Consider the following 14,787-nt stretch of genomic DNA (forward strand, 5'->3'; position numbering starts at 1 on the left):
CGATGTGCTAACAACTTCCCTAGTTCATTCCCTTCTGCCCAGGCTTGAGCTACAGGTTGCTCAATATGATACTGCACTTTCACTTTTAAAGCTAAACCTAGATATTGGTGCTCTGTTTTATACTCCCTGAGTAGATTTGAGTATCAAGAGGTTTCTACCTTACATATATCCCATAAATTAGAAATTTGCTTCTCAAGATTTATAATCTTGCCTTCCAGTGAGGTAATTAAATTAGCTTCAACCCATGTGCAAATACTTTTAAGCTCAAACTTAAAGGATTCCCACCAAATTTTTATTGGCATACTTCTAGGTGAAGAATGTTTAATATATCTAATAAATGCCTGGATCATTTGCATAATTATCCTTATCACCCCCTAACATTTTGATTTTGCTTAACAGTTCTGTAAAAGAGATGGGGTCATTCTTATTTGGGCCATAAACAAAACCTAACATCCAGAGTCCCTCAGGAAAAAAGAAAATCCCCAAGATCCACCTATCACAATTATCAGAATGCTGTTGCTGTAACTTTCACCCCAAGGATTTATGAATTCCCAGTAGTTCGCACGCTATAGATTTGGTGTTAAGGCTATGTATAAGTTCCCTATCCCAGAAAAATTTCAAAACTCGTACATGCCTATAAGCAATCTTACACTCTTGTGCAAAAAGAATACCACATCTTTGCTTCTTCAACCATACTTTCATGATCTTTCTCTTCCATGGGGAAGAGACACCACTCATATTAGTAGTTAAATCTTGAAATATAATCAAAAGCAAAGGAAATAAAATATTTAATACTTATAGTATCAAACTGATGATGAACTATTAAGAACATAACAGAACCAGTCCCAAAAAGCAGTCGGTAGAGTCCCATCCTGTTCCTTCTATGGCCGGTGCAACCAATATTGCAGGTGCAAGAGAACATATACACAACATTACACACACACACACAACATATACATATACATTAACACAATGGTTTATAGAATGAATCAGCTATAACCCATGCAGAGGTTACAGCCAGGCTAGATATATGTAGGCTGACAGACCGGTAGATTCCAGAGACTAACACGGAACAAAAAAAAGATACTAAAAGTTCCAATGCTAGGTCTCAAGTAAATTTAGTGTATACTCTTCCCTCTCCAGTGAATGTCTTTTTTGGTGCTCATTCCTTTACTCAAACTGGGCATAGAGCACAGAGGGAAAGTAAAACCTTTGGATGTGTTTTGGGTAGGTTTGTTAAAAGAATCAAGTAGTCTTGAATAAATATGTCTGAGTGAAAGCAATACTCACAGAGGGCTTCCCCAAGTCAGGGAAGAGTTGCCTAACTGGACATTGCTGCAAAATTATCCAGGTACAGTTTCTTTTTTGGATCTCTCAGGAAAGATGCTCCCTTGACTTGTTAGTGTCTATATATTTGGGTTGCCTCACATTAGTTACCTCCTTAGATGTTTCAATGCATTTGCAGGAAAGCCAAAGAGTCCCCAGGTATTTGGAATGTGTATGTCTTACTCTGACATTTAACAAATAAAGTGGCCAAGTAACATAGCAAAGAAGGGATCCCATTTTTGAAACACAGCTCGCACACAGAAGAATACAACATGCTCACTTGCATAGTCTCTGATTAGAAGTCCTGAAAATGGGAAACTTTTTGTCCACATAAAATGAAAGGACAGCTTCTTTGGCCATACTTAACAAGTGTCATTTGTCTCTTTCATTTAGTAGGTTAAAAATGACTTGTTTGGATGGTCCTCCAGATTTAGAATGATGTGCCCTTTCAATGATGATAGGCTCAGTTGGATATAATTTTGAGGCAAACATAAAAAATGTTCTTCTAAGAAATGGACTAGATTATCTCTAGATTACCTTTATCTTTAACCCCTTTAAGCCCTATTAATCTTAAATTGCTACATCTGTTGCAACCTTCTAAGGCTGCATTATTTGCATTTCCTTGTCTCACTTTGCAAGAGCTGCTGTGCATTTCTGTAGACAGGAGGCCTGAATGTTAAGTCAGTTTCCAAAAAAAAGCTGTTCTTACTGTGTAGGAATAAATGAAATTTTGATCTGTAAGTTCTCTTTTTATAACAGATGTATTGCTTAGGACTTTTAAAAGCGTATCTATGAGCTTATCTAGCCATGCGATCAAGTCCAAGTCCTTAAATTGAACAAGTTGAGTTTCAAATGACTCCATATCATCTACAGACTCCATAATTTCACAGATAGTGTACCTGAATCATCAAAAAATGAACATGAGCATCTGCAAGTCACAAAAGCGGCAGGAAAACTGGGGATTAATTGAAGTTTAGAGACCAAAGTAATGGAGGAAACAGAAAGGACTTCTCACACCTCAAAAATCTAGATCCACCCCCCCACCCCCCATTTTCAGACTCAAAGAAAAAGTAGAGGACATGTAAATATGCTTTCTGCATTTGTCCACTGTTGTTGACTCCTTGTCCAGGAGATGGACAGTAAGACTACATGTGGTTGAAGCTTTCCTAAGGGCAACTGTAGTGACAACAGAAACTGATTCTGGACACTTTGTCCCACAAATGCAGCCCTTAGAAAGATATTTTCTGGTTTCCTCAAGGATAGGTGCAACGAAATCAGGGCACTACTCCCATGCAGTCTTTTTCATTGTTATCTGTGGGTTGGACCACACATGAATATGTATGGAGGAGTTGGAAATCTTCCTGCAGAGTCTTTTCTGAAGAAGATATAGGCACTATGAGTTCCCACTTTCTGTTTCATCATTTCTAAAACTTCTCCAAATATGGGGGCATTGGGGAAATGGGAAGACTCAAAAAACTACACCTTTAATATCTTCTCATAGCAGACTGCAAATGAGAAAATATATGCTTTATCTTGCAATTATATATCCTACCAGTCCTTGAAGATGATGAGTCTGAGGATGAAGAAGAGATTAGACTAGGTTGAATAGGATCACCATGGGGTGAACTTCATGAGGCTTTTAGGTCCTTTTTCCTGCTGTGCAAGAAAGTGCCCATGTTTAAAAAAAATGTAAGTGTTGGGTCAAGGATGACATTATAAGGAGTGCAGGAAGTGAGGCTGGTAAATGCAGAACCGTGCGCATCAATGGTGTTAACATCAATGAAAATGCAATGCTAGAGGCAGAGGACATCAGGAGAAGCAGTCCTCCTAGACCAGAAATGACACAGATAGGTTTGTTATCAACCCTACCTCAAAGGAGCCGACCTCCAACAATGGAACTAACAATCCCATTGCCTCTGTATTGCTGATCCTCCACTGGATCTGACGAAATGTTAGCTTTAAAGTTACTTTCAGTTCCATGAAGGTTGTTGGTATTTCTTTTGGCATGCATGGATTGTCTTTGATTTCATCAGATTTATTGTCAGGTTAGTTATTTGTGCAACAATTATATGAAGAAGCATCTTCATGACTGGACAAAGAGAAGCATTACATATGTGAAAGGGCGGGGTTTCATTCCAGAGGCTTTCTCAAGTCACACACTCTGTTCAGATTCCCAACTACATCATATTTTTTAAACTTTTTTATCCCATGATTTTAGCTATAAAAGCTTTACAATTTTTTTCAGATTTAGCAGAAAGGGAATTAAAGAGGCATCCGAATAAAACATTACCAAATCCAGTTTTGTATGCTTGTTGGGCTTAACTGTTGGAAAGCCCACATATGAGGACCCCCTAATATCAGAACGCCATCATCATACACCTCACACATGCATTGTGTCATCAACTCTTCTAGAGTATAATCCATGGAGGTGTGCAAAAATTCAAATGTCATCAATTATGAATGACAAATTCCTAGTGATGGGTAGAGATTTAAACAATAAATGGAGGACTAAAGTAAATCTCTGAATTTCCATGCTGTACACTTTAAACAACATAGCTTAAAAAAAATATTTGAAATGATGAATTATTTGGAAAGGAGGCATAAAGTTATTTCAAATACTCTTTTTTGTGTATTAAGTTATTTAGTTAAATTGAATAGCTTAAAATGTAGTATTGCAGTCTCATTTGGATTTGTGAATTTAATAATTAAATAGTTATTTAGATTTTTGACATTTCATACAAGAGTCATGTATCAATGCCATTTGGATGATATTGTGAAGTGATTTATTAATTACATTTGATTTTTCATTCTTGTTATTTTTTTTAATCTTTCAGTGGGTTACTCAACTTTGTTCCTCTTACCTTACCTCGAATAAAGCTATTTGGTGGTATGTGGTTTGTTGCTTTATTTGTAAATTTGTTAATTATTTATTGGTTACTTAATGAAAGTATTTTTTTTAAATCATAGTTGAATGGTATTGGTCATTCTGTTTGTACATCCTGCCAATAACCTCACCTTTAGAATGTTGTTAGACAACATTAGCCACTGGCACAAGCTTCCAGCAATGACTCCATGGACAATCACAGATGGTACTGATTAAAGTTGTGTATGCAATGAAGTAAAAATACAGGCTGGGATTCATAAAAAAATATCACCACCATTATTTGGGTAACACCACAGTACACAACATTGTGATGCAATTCAAAAACATGGCAACTCCTTATGAAATAGCACATCACAAGTGTCTCATCGTCAGGTCTCACACTCACAGAGGGGTTCCAAGTGGGAGTGGGTGTGCACCAGAGTTCAGCTCTGTTTATAATGGAGATGGACAACATTAGCAAACTGGTCAGAAGGGGCAGATCAACAAATTTGCTGTATGCAGACAATGTGACATTACAGGCAGACTCTAAGCAAGAGCTTTTTTAAATGATAGGGAAATGTAAAACTGAAGGCACATAGGATGAAACTGAGTACAGGCAAGACAGTTTAATGGCAACAAGATGAGTACTGAAATATAAGGGAAAATAGTAGAAAAGATTAACAGCTTGAAAAGTTTGGGAGGAGTGGTTGAGAAGAAGGGAAGTCTGAATGAGGAGGTCAAAGCTAGAATCAGAGGAGCTGCAGACAACTTGCACGGAGTGTCAGGGTAGTATGTGACAGAGCAATGCCAAAGAAGCAGAAAAGTGAGATGTATAAAAGAGTGGCATGGTCAGTACTACTGTATGGTACAGAAACCTGGGCAGTAAAGGCAAAATTATTCTGAATCACTGTAGCATAACACAGTGAGCAATCCTGCTGCAAGCAGGACTGTGCACTGCATTATGCTTTTTTGAAGTCTGATCACAATTTTGTACTAAAGAAACAAACTGAACAAACTGATGAAATCATAGGAAATTAGTCAATAAGACCATTTAACCTTGCAGGTTACATATTACAGGAGCTAGAGGTGATGGAAATGAAGTACCTGATCCAGGTGGCAGGATGCACACTGTGGGGCAGACAGGAAGTACCTGATCCAGGTGGCAGGATGCACACTGTGGGACAGATAGGAAGTACCTGATACAAGTGGTAGGATGCACACTGTGGGGCAGATAGGAAGTATCTTATTCAGGTGGCAGGATGCATACTGTGGGACAACTAGGAAGTACCTGATACAGGTGGTAGGATGCACACTGTGGGGCATATAGGAAGTACCTGATACAGGTGGCAGGTTGCATACTGTGGGACAGATAGGACTTACCTGATACAGGTGGTAAAATGCACACTGTAGGGCAAATAGGAAGTGCATGATACAGGTGGCAGGTTGCACACTATGGGACAGATAGGAAGTACCTGATACAGGTAGCAGGATGCAGACTGTGGGACAAATTGGAAGTACCTGATACAGGTGGCAGGATGCACACTGTAGGACTGATAGGAAGTACCTGATACAGGTGTCAGAATGCACACTATGGGACAAACAGACAAATGAGGACATCAGAGGAGAAGCCCAAGTACCTCCAGTTGCAGAGAAGGCCAAAGAGAGCAGATTACGGTGGTTCAGATACATGTGCAGGAAAGCAAAAGACAGATCGATGAAGAAGATTTGAGACAAATGTGCTTTTTAATTTATTTCAAAATAAATAAGCTTTAACCAATAGTAACTGGGCATTCAGCAAAGAGATTGAAGGACTGTGTGAGAGAAGACTTGCATCACTCAGGTGTGACTATTGAAGGGAGGAGAGTAACACTGAATTGAGAGAGAGATGGTGGCAGCTGACATGACACCTGACCCCATGTAGAAAACTGAAATGGGGGAACACTGGCAACTGCACTAGTGTTCCCCCAACCAACCTACATAAAGCAGTTATACAGGTGCCCTTACACACTCACACACACACACACACACACACACACACACACACACACACGCACACACACACCTCCACGTATTGCACACATATACAAATAATTATAATCATGTATGTATACACACACTCCTCACACTCGTGAGCACACACATCACACACACACACACACACCTCCACGTATGCACACATATACAAATAATTATAATCATGTCTGTATACACACACTCCTCACACTTCCTCACACTCATGAGCACACACACACACACACACACACACACACACACACACACACACACACACACACACACGCACACATACATGCACGCACTCTTGCAGATTTGTTTTAGCTTTGTTCTTCAAAAACCAGGATAGTGTTTCTTTTAATTGCCCTTCTGTGTTATTCTGAACCTGGTGAAAAGTTCCAGGGAAGTGCACATGGATGATAAGTATTATCCCACCCTTGCACTAACACATTTCCATGTGGCCTTCAGGAATGCTAGTGCTCTAGCAATACAATCCAGTCAGCCAGTACCTCCGTAGCATAACAGCAGTCTCCAAATCACTACCAGAAGTGCATAACACACTGTGCATCCTGTTGCAAACAGGACTGTGCGCTATATTTTGCATGTCTGAATTCTGGCCATAATCTTTTACAGAAGAAACAAATTGATGAAGCCATAGGAAATTAGTCAGTAAGACCATTTAACCTTACAGGTTATATGTTACAGAGATATTTTGGAACACAGCAAGGAGAAAATTACTACTGATTAGTGCTTATTTATTTTGAATTAAATTAAAAAGGTAATTTTCAGTGAATATGCATTAGAGCAACTAATCTACCTTTTGTACATTTAAATTAGCTTAACTGCACCTTTTCATACTTGAGATTACATTTTTCATCTCTTTCACTAACCCTCTCCACCATTTTATACAATACTGCATCAATATAATGCATGCATATAACCTGGGGAAGTAAATGGATCACCAAGTAAAACAACGAACACATTCAAGGATGCTGTTTTAGCGTACTCCTTTCCAGATTTCTAATCATAGATTGAATGCATATCTTAAATTAAAAGTTCTTTTATCTGAGGTTCACCATTCCCTGGTCAGGAAATTATGAAATAATGTTGACTGATCAACATATGGTGATGGTATAAATGAAGAAAGACTATATGGGGGAGGAACTGTATATGAATTACATGTTGTCAGGACACACAGCTGCTGACCACTCACTCATTATTTTAGTGGAAATTAAAAATATTGGCATGCAAATGAACTGACCAAAGGTATACTTGCATTGCAAGTTTTTCTGAATATATGGGAATAAACTTTCTACTACAAGTGGCCAGCAGATTGCATGTCTGAAACAATCTTAAAGTATAAGTTCATGTGAATAACAAAAAGCCTGCTTCTTGCATCCGTTCAAGTTGCAGTGGTCATGCTGCAGAGAAACTGCAATTTTAAATGCGATATCTAATCTGAAGTGCAGATTACAGTCACATTCAACCAGAATTATCTGGAACATAAAGCAGTCAACTATACCAATAATGTGTTTATCATGATATAGTGACATTCTCTGTGTTTTCTGTAAACATTTATTTCTTATCTGTTTTATTAAAGGTTTTCTATCTGAAACATTACTACAACTGAATTACTTCTACAGTTGCTCATTCCTGGAATTTCACCCATTGGTTAAAAAACACAAAAAGAAAAATCTAGCAAAGCTAGACTTTCAGCTGTGTGATATCTTAAACCTCTCGTATCAGAGGCAACATGGGATATATGCAAATTACCCTTTAAAGATATCAGTTTGTTATGACAACCCTGTGTTTCCAAAAGTCAAACATTCCTCTTAGGCTGTGCTGATGCCATAAGAAGGCAAAGACATGCATACCCACAGCTAGAGGGTTTGGCTTTATTGGCCTGAAATTGTCCATAAACAGACAAATATAAAAGTGAAAGAAAAAGTCACGGACATTCAGAATTGCCATTTAGCCAAAACACCTGATATCTTTAAAGGGTAATTTGCATATATCCCATGCTACCTCTGATACAAAAGGTTTAAGGTATCACACAGTTCTTTCCTTTTTGTGTTATTTAACCAAGTGGTTTTCCTGTGTGACCTTTTTACAAAATCAATGCAGATTGTCAGTTCTGCTTCAGAAATGCATTTTGCAATGATTTTTAAAACATTACAGAATTTCACAAATGTGCACTTAACATAGTCCACTGAAAACTAGTCTGTACCACGAAATCTGAGCACATATTTTACTTTGTATGTTCACTATTCAGGGAAACACTTATAAGGACCACTTACCCATGGTCTTAGCAGATAGTGTAGATCCCATTGCAGATCTTCTGCATGGCTGAAGTTGGGAGGGCAGGCTTAGTCTTCAGATATAACTATTCCAGTTCAACTACTGGAATACTGCATGAGAAGGGACCGTTGTTTAATCACTACCTCACAAAATGTTCATAGGTCTGCTACAAGCACCCTTGCCCCAGGTGTTTGAAGATAACAGTTTGACAGCCAGGAACTTGGGCATCTTTTTCCTTGCACTGGCCGTTGCTTGACCGTGACCACTTGCTGGATAAGGTGTGGCAGCTGAGCAGAGAGATTAGAGCTGACACGTCTCACCTGAACGCAGTGGCTGTAGCTGAGTTTGAATAAGATAAGTACTGCAGCTACAAGCAGAAAGTGAGGGAGTTGTTGAAGGGGCATAAATTAGGGTTTCAGGCAGCAAGCAGAAGTCAAGTTTAGGTTTAGGGAGGGGACAGCTTTAGGGTTAGAGAGAAAGAGGAGAGTATAAGTTTAGGGAGTGAATGGGTACTTTAGGTTTAGGGACTAGATGTAGAGTTTTTTTGTTTCAGAAGTGGGGCGGTTCTAAGGTTAGAGACTAGCTGGGAAGTTTAGTTTAGGGAAAGGGGTTAAGGTTAAGGAAAGACTGGGGACATTATTTATTTATTCCCATTTGTTTACCAGAATAGTCCACCTGAGACATGCAAAGTACCTTTTCAGTGGAGACCTGGGGTGAAAAGCTCCAAATTAATTTACAAATAGTAATAAAAATTCCATAAAACATATTAAAGAATAGCATAATAGACATTCCAGGAGAATGTACAGCTTACAACAATATAAACAATGCCAGTTTCTAAAGAATACAGTACTTTGATATGCAAGGCTTTACATGGTAAAACTAATTCAATTATACAGAGGTATTAAAAGATGCATTAATATTAAGCTTACAGAGGAGCCATTATTATTAATAATACATAGACTGGGGAGGATATTCACTATACCTGCAAAATGAGTTCTAGATTGTGATTAAGGAGAGCCTTGTTGTAGTAAAGTTTCATGGAAATGTGGGCAATGAGCCTGTTATAGAAAAGACTAGTTAGCCACGTCTTAAGAAAGTGACCGTGCAAACACTTTTTAGAAGCAGAAGAGCTCTCAGTTTGTGTGACAGAAAGAAGATCTAGGTTCCAGAGTGTGGCCATATTATGGGAGCAGAGTGCATCCACATATGAGTTTTGAGACTTATGTTGATAGCCATGGACTTTGTCTTGGGAGCATAGCTCTCTGGTTGGCGACTACCAGGGTTGCAGTGATGCTTAGGCTGGGCATTTTGAATGCTGTTGGATAATAAAGTGGGTACATTTGATGTAATTAGGAAACTCCATCTAGTTCAGCTTTTTGACTGCAGTGTGGTATACACTATTGTGGAAAACAGAAGCAAATTTTGTACTTTTGTAATAGCATTGCTCCAGTTTAGGTAGCTGAGTGGAGTCCAGATTGGTGAATATTGCAGCTACATAAAGTAGATCTGGAAGTAGATAGGTAGTGTGTCAGCTGATTTTTCTAGCATGTTCAGTCAGGTAATACTTGGCTTTATAGAGGGTCCCTAGCTTTAGATGTGTTTTTAATGGTGTGTCTGATATGTAGATCAAACTGAAAATTATTGTTGATGGTGACACTCAGTATATTGGCATTTGAAATCTAGTGTGATATTTTCCAAGTTTAGAGCAGCAAAATTAGATAGATCAGGAGATGAGGTTTTGCGGAAGAAGAGCATAACCTTAATCGTTTTAGCGTTTAATCTTTGGTTATATTTTTGTAGCCTAAGAAGAGTATGAAGCCTGAGTGACTGACTGAAGCTTGTTTAAGGAAGAGGCTCAGTAAATGAGTGTAGAATCATCTGGGTATTGAATGATGACAGAGGGGTCCGATGCAGTATGCGACTTATTAATTAATATAGTAAATAATATTAAAGGTCCACACAGGTGTTTTTTTCCATATTTTTTTGAGTTTGTGAGTTGTTATTCTTTGTTTTTTCTTATTCTCCTACTGTATCCCTGCCATCTCTGCTTGTCTACCCTTAGAACCCACTCTTCTACCCAGCCTCAGGTTGAACAGATTTTGAATGGGGTTCTTCATACTTGTCCCCCTGAAAGACAGATGGCTCTTTCTTGGGATTTCAGTTTTGCTCTGGGGAAAGTTACAGTTTTTCCATTTGAACCATCGAGTTGAACTAAGGTTCTTAACATGGAAACAGTGCTACTCATTTCTCTGAGTCTGCAGTTATTCTCACCATAACAAGTCACTTCCAAACAAGAGTGGGACCCAGCCTACCAAGGCTTTGGCTTCCTCTGCTCCTTTTCTGGAAAGGGGTGGACTCCATAAGTATTCCATAGGTAGAAACATGGTCCTGTGTGCATACTTTTACAAAACATTACAAATTAGTATATTTTTTCCAGGTGTTGGTAGGATTGTTCACCTGGGACTCCTGGATTCTCACCCTTCTCTTTCCTCCCTTTTATTCTAGGGTCTAGTAATTTATCCATATACCTTAGGTTACTGCAGCAGTGATCTAATGATGAACATAGTATAATGTGAATGAACTTACCGTTACAGCAGATTTTCAAATATATGCCTACTGCAGTAGCGACATCCTCCCAGTATCCCACTTTTTCTGTTATGTTTTATGCCAGGGTGTGGATATTTTTATTTACCTTAGTTCCTAGCATCAGCAGTGTAGCTATGGTGAGAAGATAGGGGCAAATGCTCTGGATGCAAAGTGTATTTGGGGGCATGATCGGCCATCCATCTTCCTGATCACTCTTTAGTGCAATGCCAGCTTTTCAAAGCTGTCATTGCATTTATAGTCAAACCTGAGTGCTACAGCACTCAAAGATTCAAAGAAACTTTGTCAACCACACAAGTGCAGGCTTAACAAAATTATAAATGTCAGCTCACGAAAGAAATGCAGTGCAAATAACATAGATACAGCAGTATCAAAGAATAATATAAGAAAGAAAATAACACATATGACATGCAGGAGGTAGTTCACATTACATAAACACATTCAATATTCATTATCCAATGATAAATAATAAATAAATACCCACCAACAAACCCCTACACTGTTAAGATAGAGAATAAATAGAGACTAGTGAATAGCAGCTGTTTAGTTACCGCATTGCACTTGTTAACCTTAGACGTGACTCAGTATAGCCATCATATTTCATAATAGTAATGTCGGCAGTAATTGCTCAGAGCAGCAGGATTAAATGAAAAAAAAGAGGTGTCAGTGGTATTATGGTTGGTGTCTGTATTAATAAGTCTCACAGCTGTAGGATACAAATTGTTCCTGAATCTGGTAGTCCTACATCGAAGGTTGCAGTACCTCCTTCCAGACGCAAGTTGTAAGAACCAGTTGTAGGCCAGATGGGTTGAATCAGCAAGTATTTTATATCTTCTTTTTCTTGCCCTTGTAAACAAAATCTCCTGAATAGAAGGGGAGGGTTGTGCCCAAGATTTTCTCAGCCACCCTCACCACCCGCTATAGTTTCTTCTACTCAGCAGCTGTGCAGTTGCTGAACCATGTTATGAAGTTGCTAATGAGGATGCTCTATAGCTCCCCTGTAAAAAGTGGTAAGAGCAGACAGTGGGGGCCTGGCCTTTTTTGAGCTTTCTCAGGAGATGAAGACTCTGTTGAGCCTTCTTGACTATATGGTTGGTATTAGCAGCCCAGAAGAGGTCATCAGAGATGTGAAGACCCATATACTCCATGTATGTTCTAAACTGTAGCAACACACAGTTTGCTACAGTTTAAAAGCAATTTTTTTAACTAAACCTGAGCGCTGTAGCATACACTCTTGCAGTTGTCTTTCAACAGATAGAAAAATAATATTAAGTTGAGTTAAACATGCTTTTTAATAAAAAAAAGAAAGAAAGAAAGACTGCAGCTGTGCCTGCAACTGTCATAATGGTTAAGGTTGTTGCCTCCCATGTATAAGGTACAAGGTTTGATCCTGACATCTGGCCAATACTGTATGGAATTTGCATATTCTCCCTGGGTCTCTAAGGGGTTACTCCTATGTCCCAAAAACATGCTGAGTGTTTCCACCTCAAACTCACCCAGTAATGGAGCTGTGGACAACAGCATAGACTCCAGATACTGCCCTGTAGGGGGGATAGTTGTATAGGCCAGCTGCTTTGGACATGAACTCTCATGCACAGTATCATCTAGATAGGAGAATATGTATCAAAGCCTGTGCACCCTGTCAGGGGATAGCAACTTAAAGGTGTAAAAATTGGATATAGGTGACTCTGTCATGTTGACTATTTTCACCAAATGGGTATGGGTATTTGCCGGTGATAAGTGAGTTGCAGGCCCAGCCTACTCCAACCAATACCAGTGACCCATGCTAATGGTGGGAGGGGTTTCTGTGCCCCTAATGGCTAATTTGTGCTGACAATAAAGCCCAGCAGCCTTAGGTTAATAAGCTACTGACTGTACGGTGGCTAATTGCTTAGCTTGTGTTATTGGTATACTTCTGTTGATAAAAAGTTGGAAGAAAGCCAAGCATGAACTAAGAGTTACAACACTCAGTGTAGGTTTAAATGAGTTCAGTGATGGGATGCAGCTTGGAAGTGGATGACATGATGGTCAGGAGGAGGCTGGGCATCCTATGTATCCAAGAGACAAGATGGAAGGGCAGTGCACTAAAGCCAGTTGGATAAGGGTGCAGAGTTTACTACACAGAAGGAAGAAAAACTAGAAATGGTGTGGGAATTGTTTTGAGGGTGAGCAAGAGGCTTCAGAGGACAATAAGGGATGCCATCAGAATTAGTGACAGACTCATGGCAATCAGAATACACACTGAGCTGAGTGGAGGAGGAGCACTGACTACATCTCTGATCTGAGATATATAACAATAAGTATCCTGTTTTGTTTTGTTTGTTTTTTTTTTTTTTTTTTGCTTATTTTTACTAGTTATTGCTTCTAGCAATTTATATATAGCACTTTTTATTGCCTGCTGCATACTTTTTACTGTATTTTATTGCTATTAACTAATATGCATGGTTGACCTAAAATTGTCTACCTTACAGGGCCTGATAAATAAGGTATTTACTGTCACACTGTTTGTAAAGCTTTTTAGCTAGTTTCACTGTGTGAAATGTATTAACTGGAAATTTCCTCTACTTCTCACCTGTTTGTTTGCTCTGATTTCCTGCCAAGGAGTGTATCATATAACTGATTTATTTGCAGTTAAAAGCATTCTGCAGACTCTCCTTGCTCCTTTATCTGTTTAAAAACTTTCATTTTGTGGCTCGCTGCTGGTTTTCTGCTGTGATACATTTCTGTAGTGTTTACTGTCTAAAGGAGTGTAGGCTAGTAGCTGTAGTATAGTCCCAGTTCAGATTTGCTGTCTCTTGGCCTGTTTGTTTTTGCAGTGGTTGTTCTGAGCACATGCTCAGGCCATCTTGAATTAGCAGAAGCCTTTCTTTACCTTCATGGCAGGATTGTGTTGATTGGCTGTTGGCTGGTGAAGGTTGGATGGTATTGCTGTTATACTTGGTGGCTTTGCAGTTGCCAGCCCCTACTGTAAATTTGATCTGGGACACTCCTCCCAGTCTAGTGTCATTAGCTCATTCTACCTAATACAGAGAGAACATTTGAGAAGGCCAACTCACTTAGTTGCCTAACCTTGAATTATCTTCTGATTCTCCTTTCTCCCTTTTCTTTACAAAAAAAATAAACTTTGTTAGAAATTCCATGTGTTCTGCTTAACTGTAACAAAAAAAATTAAGCTTGTTTCCTGCCTTTCCTGTAACTAGTCTAGTCCAGATACAGATTTGCTATATCCAGGACTGTTTGTAAGCTTGTGAGCTCCCCGAGCCTGTCTGTGTTGGAAGGAAGCCTGCTAGCTTATCAGTGGGAGTGGTAAGCACTAGGTAACCTATCTACCACATAAGGAGTGGCTTCTGACCCAGAAATTGTAGTTATTGGCCATTTGGGCAGTTTTTCCATCTCTCTCAACTTCCTGATTTAAAAGCCCGCATTTGCACTTGTCCCCCCCTTCCTGTAACTAGTCTAGTCCAGATACTGATTTGTTGTATCCAGGACTGTTTGTAAGCTCCTGAGCCTCCCAAGCCTTTCTGTGTTGGAGGGAAGCCTTCTAGCTTATCAGTGGGAGTGGTAAGCACTAGGTAACCTATCTACCACATAAGGAGTGGTTCTGGCCCAGAAATTGTAGTTATTGGCCATTTGGGCAGTTTTTCTGTCTCTATCAACTTTCTGATTTAAAAGCCCACATTTGC

This window comes from Protopterus annectens, chromosome 9.part0, assembly GCF_019279795.1.
Source record: "Protopterus annectens isolate FY-2018-M chromosome 9.part0, PAN1.0, whole genome shotgun sequence".
Taxonomy (NCBI): Eukaryota; Metazoa; Chordata; order Ceratodontiformes; family Protopteridae; genus Protopterus; species Protopterus annectens.